Below are 11047 nucleotides of genomic sequence, written 5' to 3' on the forward strand. Positions count from 1 at the left end.
ACAACCAAACTAGACAAGGACATTTTTTTTTACACTCAGAAATTAAGTCACATATTTCAAAATGGTTCATGGCTCAAAGGAGAACTCCTGAGACTTTTTTTTCTATTTTTCTTTTATTGAAAATAGATTTTTTTTCAAAACATTCTGATAAAGGCTTCCTGTCACCTAACTTTTCCAAGATGCTTCCCACCTCCCCTTTCATCCACATCCACACCCTTTGTGTCTCAGAAAACCAAGAGGCATCTAAAGAATAAAAATAAGATAAAACAAAAACAAACAAATCAGAATAGAACAAAACAACCAAATAAACAGAAGAAAAATAGCCAAAGAAAAAGCACAAGAAACACAGACAGACACAGAGACATACACGTTTACACACACGGGAATCCCGTTTAAAAAAAAAAAAAAAAAAAAGAAGAAGTCATTAATATGCAAAGTACCTGTAAGGTAGAAAAACAACCTGACAAAACGTTATGAAAAAAAAAAAGACCCTTCAGTGATGCCACTGAATTTTTCTGTGTTGGTCATCAACAGCTGTGCATGGGGCCTGCAACTTTAGAGAGGTTTGCATCCTAGTGAGACTGCTTTTCATTTATGAGTGGTTATCAGTTGGAGATAGGAACGTGGCTCGTGTCGGCTTCTCTCAGTGATGGGACCCAATCTGGCACAGACCCATGCAGGCCCTGTACATGCTGCCAGTCTCTGTGCATTTGTATGTCCACAGGTCTGCTGTGTTTAGAAAGCCCCCCATCCCCTCTGGCTCTTACAATCTTTGTGGCTCCTCTTCCATGAGATTCCCTGAGCACTGAGGAGATGAAGACATCCAATTTAGGACTGAGTATTCCAAGGTCTCTCACTCTCTGTATATTGTCTAGCTGTGTGTCTCTGTATTTGTTCTCATCTATTGCAGGAGGAAGCTTCTCTGATGAGGGCTGAGCAAGGTACTGATCTATGAGTATGACAGAATATCATCATGAGTCACATTGTTGCTGTGTTTCTTTAGCAGAACAGTAGTATTTGGTTTTCCTCTAGGTCCATGGCTTATCTAGTCTCAGGCTCTTAGCCATCCACATAGTGTAGGGAATAGGTTCCATCTCATGGAGGGGGTCTTAAATCCACTCAGATATTAGTTGGTTTGTGTTACAGTTGTGTTCACAAATGTTGCAGGCAAGCAATCATCACAGACTAAAGACTTAGCTGGTTGGTGTTTACCTTTCTTCTTTGGTATCAATCAGAGTTCTTTCAATGTCATGATCAATGGTCCATCCGTGGGAGGGAAGGCTCTAAGTCGGCATCAGCTTGACTTCTCCATTTTTCAATGAGTTGTATAGGTGTTGCCTTCAGCAATAAGGCCTTATCATCAGTTTGTGGAGAGCAATCAATAGCCTAGACAATAGCCTGGATTGTTTGGGTGTTCCCGTGGGGTCACTTTGGCCAACAATTCAATTAGATGTAACCCATTTCTGGAACCGAAAGCTTCATTTGGTGACCAGTTGGGATGTCCAGTTGGGAATCTGTCTCCTCCATTACTTGGAGATTTCATTTAGATTGCCTTCGTTTATGTATATATATTTAGGAAGCTTCTACTATATTGAGTTTCCCTATGATTCTCCAAATGCTTAAATATTTTTAAAGCAGGTGTACACAAAAATACAGAATGGCAAACTTTGTGGATGAAACAAAACCTAGAAACATATCGATGACGATAAGTGAGGTATCTGAAAAGAAGAGCGAAAATCAATACTTAATCTGACAATTGAAGCAATTAGAAAACAAGAGAAAAATGAAACCAAGCATACAGAAGAAATATTATAATAAAGGTGAAAGCTGAAATCGATAAAACTGAAAATGAGAAAAATCAATGGAACTAAAAGCTGGATCTTTGAAAGATCAATAAAATTCATTAATCTTTAGCATACTGGCAAAGAACAAGGCTAGGACGTACAAATGGCCAGTATCAGGAGCCAGAGGAAAACATCATGGCGGAACCTACAGACGAGTAAAGGATGACAACAATGGAATTCTAACACCAACTGAAATGGAGCAGACCTTGAACCTAGCAACTTTAGAGTACCAAATTTGCACAAATGAAATGGATAATCTCAACTGTCCCACAGCTATTGAAAAAAAAATATGTTGTTGATTAAATCTCTATCCAATCTTCCCTAGCTAACAAAAAATATAAAGGAAAACAAAACACAATTTCTAGACAATGTGTTTCAGGAAATATAAGATTCATATCCGTTCTAGCTTATTTTATAGGGCTATCATTTCATTGATAAAAATCAGATGGATAGTGTAAGAAAGCCACCGTCTAGTAGCACTCTTAATCTTTCACATAAAAACCTACAGTGAAAAACAAATTGATTACATAGCATGTAAAACTAGGAGTGCAGCATGCAAAAATTGTATTCTGTATGTTGCAATGTATGACGAGAAATAAAAAATTCAACAGCAATATGCTTTATAATGCTTTCTTAATAATAAAATGCTTGGGTATAAATTTAACAAAATATTTTCATGATCTGTGTGGTACATACTACAAATTTCTGATCTATGAAAACAGACCTAAATGGTTAGAATTTTATACTATATTCATGGATTAAAAGACACATAATATTAACTATGCCAGGTCTCCCCAAATGGATTTACAAATATTATAGCGTTTCCGTCAGAATCCCAGCAGGCATTCCATAGAGAAAGCTGATTCCATCACTGGTGTGGAAGGACAGTGGAGCCTGAAAAGCCAAAATAAATCTGAAAAAAAGAATGAAGATAGGAGAGGTACACTGGTTGATAATAAAATTACTGCAAAGCTAGAGTAATCATATCAGAAATTGGAGAAGAATTAAGCACAAAACTCCATGTCCAGAGATAGAGCCACATACATACAACCACTTATAAATATGATTGTTGGAAAACACAGAACAAAATTTGATGAACACGGATAGTCATTTCATGAATGATGTTAAAAGCATTAGGTTACCAGATTCAAAAATTAAAAATTAAGAAAAAAGTTCTTTGCTGTAAACCTCACAACCTCACACTTAACTTAAAAATCAAATACAATAAACTGGTCATAGCTCTAAACTTAGAAATATCAATAAATTAAGATGTTAGGAGAAAACACAAATACTTCTTAGGTATCTTATCGAAAGTATAACCAATTAAATTAAAAATGAAAAAGCAACTTCATCAAAATTAAACAAAATTATGCTGAGAGAAAAGGCAGACTACCATTACATGGAAGCATTTTCAGATGACGTGTCTGAAATGTATCTAGGACACTTAAGTAATTCTTAAAGTTCAACAACAAACCAATAAGTGACAAGCAAGTTGTAAGTCAGGGAACCATCAGCAAGCCCATCACCTTTGGAGGAGGTACATGTTGAAATGTAGATACAGCGTGCACAGCAAGTCAGTGAAAACATGGATAAAACACGAGAGTGTGCATGAGGAGGAAAGAGGATCTCTCATGCAGTATGAGCGGGTGTGTGTGTGTGTGTGTGTGTGTGTGTGTGTAATATCTCACCCACTCTGGAAAACAGCTTGACCATTTTTCACAAAATTAAACACACAGGCCGTGCACATGTCAGCAATCTCACTTCAAATGTAATCTAGCAGGTAAGTGAGTATCTGAAAATACTCTACAAAAGAATATTACTTTTATAAAAAGAAAAACTCGTATGAGCCCCAAAGATGCATTAAGTGAAAAGAGCTAATCTTTACAGGTTATACTCTATGAGAATCTATGACTGTGATGTCTTCAAAAAGCCAAAACTTTGCTGGTGGGGTCCATATTAGTGGTTGCCATTGCTATAATGTGGAAGGGTCGTGACAACCACAGAAAAGAGAAAATTTTACTTCTGTTAATTTTTATTGGTTTTGTTTTACTCTCGAGGTGGGGGTCTTACTATATAGTTCTGGCTGGCCTGGAATACTCCATATGAACCGGGCTGGCTTCGAAATTGCTATGACGCACCTGCCTCTGCCTCCCGAGTGCTGGGATCCCAGGCGCATGTGCCACCTCTGGCTATGTGTTAATGAAAAAAAAAAAAAGACATCTTAAGAACACTATGTAAATGTTGAGCCTACACAATAACCTTTGGCAACAGCAAAAGCAAAGGGTCAACCAAGGTCAATGAGGGAATAAGAGAGCCGAGAATTCTGAGAGGAGCAAAACCTCACGTTTAAGCTTTGACATCCCCAGGCAGTGACTGAGGAGAGGTCGAGCAAATGCAGCAGGTCTTTCTCTTTACCCAGGCCTTGCACAAACCATGCCAAAAGGGACACTGGAACAAAGGGCATATGGATGCTGAAAGCTTGATAGAGATGTACCTGTCCTTGAGGAGGGAGACAGAGTATTAGCTGACCTCTGTCCTGTGACATCTCTGCCCTCCCTCATGAGCCTGAGAATCAGCCTCAGCTTTCTATTGAACACCTGAAAACGCTTTTATAAGTGACACCTCTCTCGAATGCTATCTCTGGGAAAGCCAGGATAGGTATTAGTATTTTCTCTTTATTAAGGAGGAAACAGGTGAGCATATTTCACTAAGATCACTAAGGGAGGAAAGCCACCACAGATGAGAACCCTTGACTTGTGTTGCTCACTCATTCATTCATTCATTCATCAAATGCTATTTGTCAAGTAACTACTTTAGTAGAGAATGTAAGGTAGTCTACTCAGCTAAATTCCATCTGAAAAAAAGAATTTTATATATGCCATGAAATATATATTTTTAAATATATATTAATTTTATTTGAGATACAATGTTATATATCTTTTAATATATTTAAATTTTGTATGTTATAAGTAACAGTCATATGTAATATAAATTATGTATTTTAATTATATAATTATAAGTAATATAAATTATATGTAATATATAAAAATATTTATGTGCTCATTCATATATGTATGTATGTATGTATATATATATATTCAAACACGTTGTTGAGCAACAGCTTTCTGGCCATAGGAACAGTAGCAATTGTAACAGGCATGTTAGCTGTTGAAAGATCTAAGACATCATGGAGGTTTTATTGGTCAGATTCTTCGTTGCTATGTGTACCTGACATACATAATTTAAGGGACGGATGGGCATATTTTGGCTCACAGTCTCTGTGGTTTCAGTCTATGGCTGCTTGCCCCCAGATGCTTGGGCAGAACATCATGATGGCCAGGAGCGTCTTCTCTTCAGGGTCAACAGAAAACGGGGGCGGGGGAAGGTCTAGTTTGGGTTACGTGGTTCTATGTTAAGTCTCCTTGTACCTAACAACAGATATGAACAAAGCATCAGCCTTTTAGATGATGAGCCTCCATTAAGGATAGATAGTTGCTGAACATATTTTGATTGACAAGCAGCTATATATATGGTTTTGGGGGTGAAAAGGAAGATGGGAGGACGCTGGAATATCCTGGGGTGACTGGGCTGAGTCCCCCTTGTCCACCTGCCTGCCTGTGGCCACCAGGGGGTCTCACCTGCTCTGTGTATTCTTTTCTCTCATTGTCATTTTGTTGGGTGGTTCCATTAGGAGCAGGGCCTGGAGAATAAGAGAGAAGAATAACAGCCGAAACGCAACTGTAAAAAGTCATTGTATGTTTTCAAAGGCGGTAATTACTACTCCTGCTTTTCATGTAAATTACTATTAGTATCTTTATTTAAACTACAACTATGTTTTGTTATTTGATACAAAAAAAAAAAAAAAAACACTTTTGAGAACATCTGCCCACAATTGGATTTCTTTCCAAGCATTCCTTGGAAGAAGAGGAAAAGGATATATATGTCAGGGCGTAATTTAATGCTTGTAGTTAAGACTTTGAAAAGAATCCATTGTAAGGGGGAAAATTCAAAGGAACTGTATTATGAAACACACAGAATCCTTTCTGGTGGCCCCTGTGAAACAAGGCTGGAGATTTGCCTTTAAAGCGAGAAGCTGCACAGTTGGCCTTTTACAAACCTTAGAGATTAGTCCACACTGGGAAACTCCAACTCCTGAGGAGCAAGAATGGTTTGTGAATGGGAGGCTGCAGAAATGTGAGGATGAGAGGCGTGAGAAATATAGAGAAGCTGTGAGCCTAGAGACCTGGGTGACCGACTCGGTAACTGTGGCCAGTCATTGCAGTGATCACTTAGAGCAAACTAGACTGCAGGTGACCTTTGAGAAGTGGATCCATGGCAGCAGCTAGTGTGTGACAGCGGTGGCTTGCAATCTTTAGCTACACGCTGTGGCAGGAGGCCGGGTGACGGGAATTAAATGCATGTAGAGGATGAGCTGCACTCCACGTGGAGTGAGAATCATTTAGATTCCCCTAGAGTCTGGCAAACTAGCTGTGACTCTGACAACAAGATAGATAAATTATTATCCTGACAGTTCAAAATCTGGCAAAAGCTGAAGAACTCTTCCAGCGGCAATGACAGAAACAGGTCAGGCTCGAACTCAGCTGGAGCTAGGCCACAAATATTTCTGTATTTTATGCAAAACACCACTCAGCCATTCCTCTGCAGTGCAGCGAAGCTTTGAAATGGCAATAGGTGGTGTTTACACGACTTTGGGAAATTCATAGGGGCCACAAGGACACTTGAAATCAAGAGGGTTGGTGGGTAAATATGGATTTATCTTCTATTCTTCTAAGTGCTATAATCTTAGAGTCAGGTCTGCTTTCAGAGTGACATAAACTTAATAAGAGATTTTCCCGGCCTTCAAAACAACTCTTCTCCTCCAAACTTCAAGGTGATTTCTGCTCTTACCTCCCGAAACGTGCTGCCCACTCTCTAGACTATACTGAAGACTTTCTTTCTCCACAGAGAAGGCCAGCTCCTTATTCCACATTAATTCCAACCCTTTTTCTTACAAATAAAATGATAAGTTTGTCTGTTAACTCCACCTCTTTTGCCCAGCCATATGGTTCATTGAAGAAATCACGGTAATTCCGCTCTTCTATCCAAACCTTTCTCAGGAATATACTTGTGATACTGTGTTGTGTCCTAAGACTGGAGGAGGATTCCATTAGGAGGATTTCAAGATGGGCTTCATAGCTTTGAAAGAGTATGTGGAGGAAAGAGTGATCCAGTTGCTGAACACTATCGCGTTCATGAGTGTTTGGAGTTGAATTAAAAGTCATATATGATACTTGTCAAGAAGGAGACAACTGAAAGACAAGCAAGACAAAAAGACCTAGAGACTATACAGTATTGGTATCATGGGGTCATGAACCAACCCATCTGGAGTGTTCCATCTCAGGACTTTAAGAGCTCTCTTTATCTAAGCCATTTTCACTCATGTTTCCTACTACTTGCAGCCGAGAGTATAATTGATAAATGTGCACATCTGTGTGCTTATTCTGTTTGTCTCTGTTTTATTAAACATATCCATTGTTACCCACTACTTGCCCTGCACCAGGTATCCATGAATAGCTGATCCCCAAAGAGACAAGTGCGTGGATGGCTACATAGATGTGCTGCATCTCAATATTAACTGCATTCCAAATGCAGGGATCTGGACCACTCTCATCCCAGGTGTGCATACCACAACTTACTTCCGCATTCTTTCCTGTTTCTCCTTTCCCTTAGCCGATCCAGCCTTAGGTTCTATTCATTTTCCCTTCTAGATTCATTCGAAGGCGATTTCATTTCATTTTCTTCCCCATTCGATTTCAAGTTCTATCGTCTCTTAACGAGACCATTACATCAAGCTTCTAATTAGTTTTCTGGATTCCCTTAAATCTGTCTTGTACACTTCAGTCTGAGAAAAATCTCTCAAAATGCCTGTTTTTCTACTTCCCCCATCTCTGCCATAGACAGAAGGATGAAGAAGATAACCTCAAAGTTCATAAGGCTCCCAGGCATACACAGTCTTTGCCTTCCTCCACTGTACACAACGTCTTGTCCTTGATCCTCTAACAAGACAGGCCTATTGATTGCTTGAATTTGCCTTGCTTTGCACCTACTTTTCCGTGTGTCCAAGGTCAGCCTTGACCTTTGTTTCCCCTCTCCATGCTTCAGCTCAGTCTTGACTTTCCTGTGGAACCCTCTCTGAACTCACTACATGGGTAGTTTCGCATGTCACACCCCTTAACAAATATCATACATCTCAGTCAAAGCCAGAATGACCGACCATCCAAACTGGCATGCCTCTGCAAGTAACAAGGATTCTATTAATAATTACACTAGACAGTAAATATAAGCAGAAATTGTCCTGGAAGAGCAGAATGTCTGGCTATCTATCCTTTCCTTAAACTACATTGCATTTCTTGTTTACTACTTACAGTTAATTCATTTCAATTTCGCTACATCTAAATATGGACATAGACCTATCTCACTGTTACATTTTTCATGCCAGGCATAGTGCCAGAATAAATAATAGACAATAAGCATCTGTCTTATTGTCTATTATAAGAATAAATGGATATGCAAAGTCTGATCACATTTCATTTCTATTACTTTTTTTTTACTTGTAGGAATTTTTTAATTATTTAATTAATTTTTATTTATTACACTTTATTAACTTTGTATCACAACTGTAGCTACCTCTCTCACCCCATCCCAATCTCATCCTCCTTCTTTCCCCTCCCTCTCTCTTCTCCTCCTATGCCCCTCCCCAGTCCACTGATAGGGGAGGTCCTCCTCCCCTTCTATCTGACCCTAGCCTATCAGGTCTCATCAGGACTGGCTGCATTGTCTTCCTCTGTGGCCTAGTAAGGCTGCTCCCCCAGCAGGGGATGATGATCAAAGAGCCAGCCACTGAGTTCATGTCAGAGATAGCTCCTGTTCCTCTTACTAGGAAACCCCCTTAGAGACTGAGCTGCCATGGACAAGAAAATCATGAAATTTGCAGGCAAATAGTGGGATCTAGAAAAGATCACCCTGAGTGAGGTACCCCAGAAGCAGAAAGACACACATGGTATATATTCACTTATAAGTAGATATTAGACATATAATATAGGATAATCATACTAAAATCTGTACACCTAAAAAAGCTAAGCAAGATGGAGGACCCTGGGTAAGATGATCAATCCTCATTCAGAAAGGCAAATGGCATAGACATCAGAAGAGGGAGAAAATAGACAACAGGTCAAGAGCCTACCACAGAGGTCCTCTGAAAAACTCTACCCTGCAGGGTATCAAAGCAGATGCTGAGACTCATAGCCAAATTTTGGACAGAGTGCAGAGAATGTTATGAAAGAAGGGGGAGATGAAAGACCTGGAGTGGACAGGAACTCCACAAGGAGAGCAACAGAACCAAAATATCTGGGCCCAGGGATCTTTTCTGAGGGTGATACTCCAACCAAGGACCATGCATGGAGATTCCTAGAATCCCTGCACAGATGTCGCCCATGGCAGTTCAGTCTCCAAGTGGGTTTATTTTCTATTACTTTTTATCATTCTCCGTAGACTAGTCTTCACATAGTAGACAATATTATTGTTTCCCATTTTTTAATTAGGGATATTTGACACAGCATTGCTTTATTACAGAAACATTTAGTCAACAAGTATTGGCTGAACATCTATCTAATGTGATTCTGGCAATTTAAAACATTAAGATACCAAACAAGCATGGCCTTTTCTCAAAGAACTAATAGTCCTATGTTGGGAGGATAGCTAATACCCACTTGAATTTCATCAGAACAGTATCTAGCCAATCTGGAGATGAAAGCATACTTCTCACCTTAAAAAAAAAAAAATCCTTCTCTTCTCTGTCTTCTCCTTGCCTCCTATTCCAAGGTCTATGCCCTCATGATTTTAATTTTTTTTAGTAAAATCTAACTGCAGGAAACATTCGGCTACTTTGTGGTAATTTTAGATCCTTAGCAATATGTTAAAAATGATATTAATGCATATCAACCTGCAAGAAATAAATGGAAATCTCAAGAAGCCCGAAATTAACTATAAGCATAGGATCTGATCCTGAAGCTTCCCCGTGGGTGCTTATCAAATTCAGTAATAGCTAGTAGTTTGGGTTTTAATATACAATCAGGCCAGATATGAGGCCGTGGGTCCTATGAGACGCTGAATTAGAAACTAATACCCCTTCATGAAGCTGTAATGCTCAAAGGGATATACCCTGAGTAATTAGAGGCATTGAGGGGGAAAGAGCCACCCACCTTAACAGGGGAAGAATGAAATCTGGTGTTCTAGGCTGGGGGGGGGGGTGTTAAAGAGAGAGATATAGATAAAAAAATACAGGCTTTTGTTTCCTTTTCTTGTTGAAGTTAAAATGTATATTTCTATAGTGGTTAGAAACTGTTGAGATGAGAAATTTACATAGAAATTAATCCTGGGACAGTGATGTCACTGGAGTACCCAGAAGACTGACCAGAAAATCATTGTGGACGTATATAGTTGCATGCTGGGCCACACAGGGTTTTCATAGGTGGATTACCGCTGAGGAATGGTCCTATAGCACAAAACATAGGCACATAAGCAAGAGAGCAATGCAATAATCTACAATAATAGAACGACCATTTTAAAAAGATGGCACCCTGAGCAGAATCCCCTGGAAACAGAGTCTGGAGATTTACAGGCAGAAAGTTTCTGGAGAATGCCGTATGGAACACAGTTAAGAATGTGAAAAAAAGTAGAACTGATCAGGAGATAATACAGTAATACAACTGCAACAGAAGCCTCAACTTACCTGCAGGGACCTCCGTGGTTGGAGAAGTCTCTTAAGATTTATTACAAATTGAGAGAATTAAGCCAGGCCTTTGTTCCCTGATGTCAACAAGGAATTAGTAGAGATTTTCCTGGCAAGAAGCCATACATCTGGAGAAGTTGATTCTCTTTGACCAAAGATAATGTTGAGAGAGAGCTAAAAGTAAGCTACCAGCAACCAGTGTGTGATAGGAATCAAGTGCCTTTGTTTTTATCAAAGTAGACGGGAGGTGAGGACGCTGAGCAGCATACGCTGCAGCCTGCCCCTGAACTACTCAGGTTCTTTTACTTTTTCGCATTGTATTTTGTTCTGTCTAGGAAGAGCACGGTCAGATTTGTGACGTGGTTTTTAACCCTTGGCAATCTTGGGGAAGATTGGCAGTCTTCTGTGTAGT

General features: G+C 39.4%; 1 long non-coding RNA gene across 1 annotated transcript; it reads right to left on the minus strand.

The window, feature by feature from the left end:
• Positions 1–5043: 5043 nt before the first annotated feature.
• On the minus strand, positions 5044–10400 carry LOC132654537 (uncharacterized). Its single transcript, XR_009592164.1, has 3 exons — positions 10318–10400; positions 5483–5544; positions 5044–5272 (listed from the first exon to the last, which is right to left on the minus strand). It is a non-coding gene; the product is annotated as an uncharacterized LOC132654537 (long non-coding RNA).
• Positions 10401–11047: the final 647 nt, after the last annotated feature.

Source organism: Meriones unguiculatus, chromosome 6, assembly GCF_030254825.1.
Source record: "Meriones unguiculatus strain TT.TT164.6M chromosome 6, Bangor_MerUng_6.1, whole genome shotgun sequence".
Taxonomy (NCBI): domain Eukaryota; kingdom Metazoa; phylum Chordata; class Mammalia; order Rodentia; family Muridae; genus Meriones; species Meriones unguiculatus.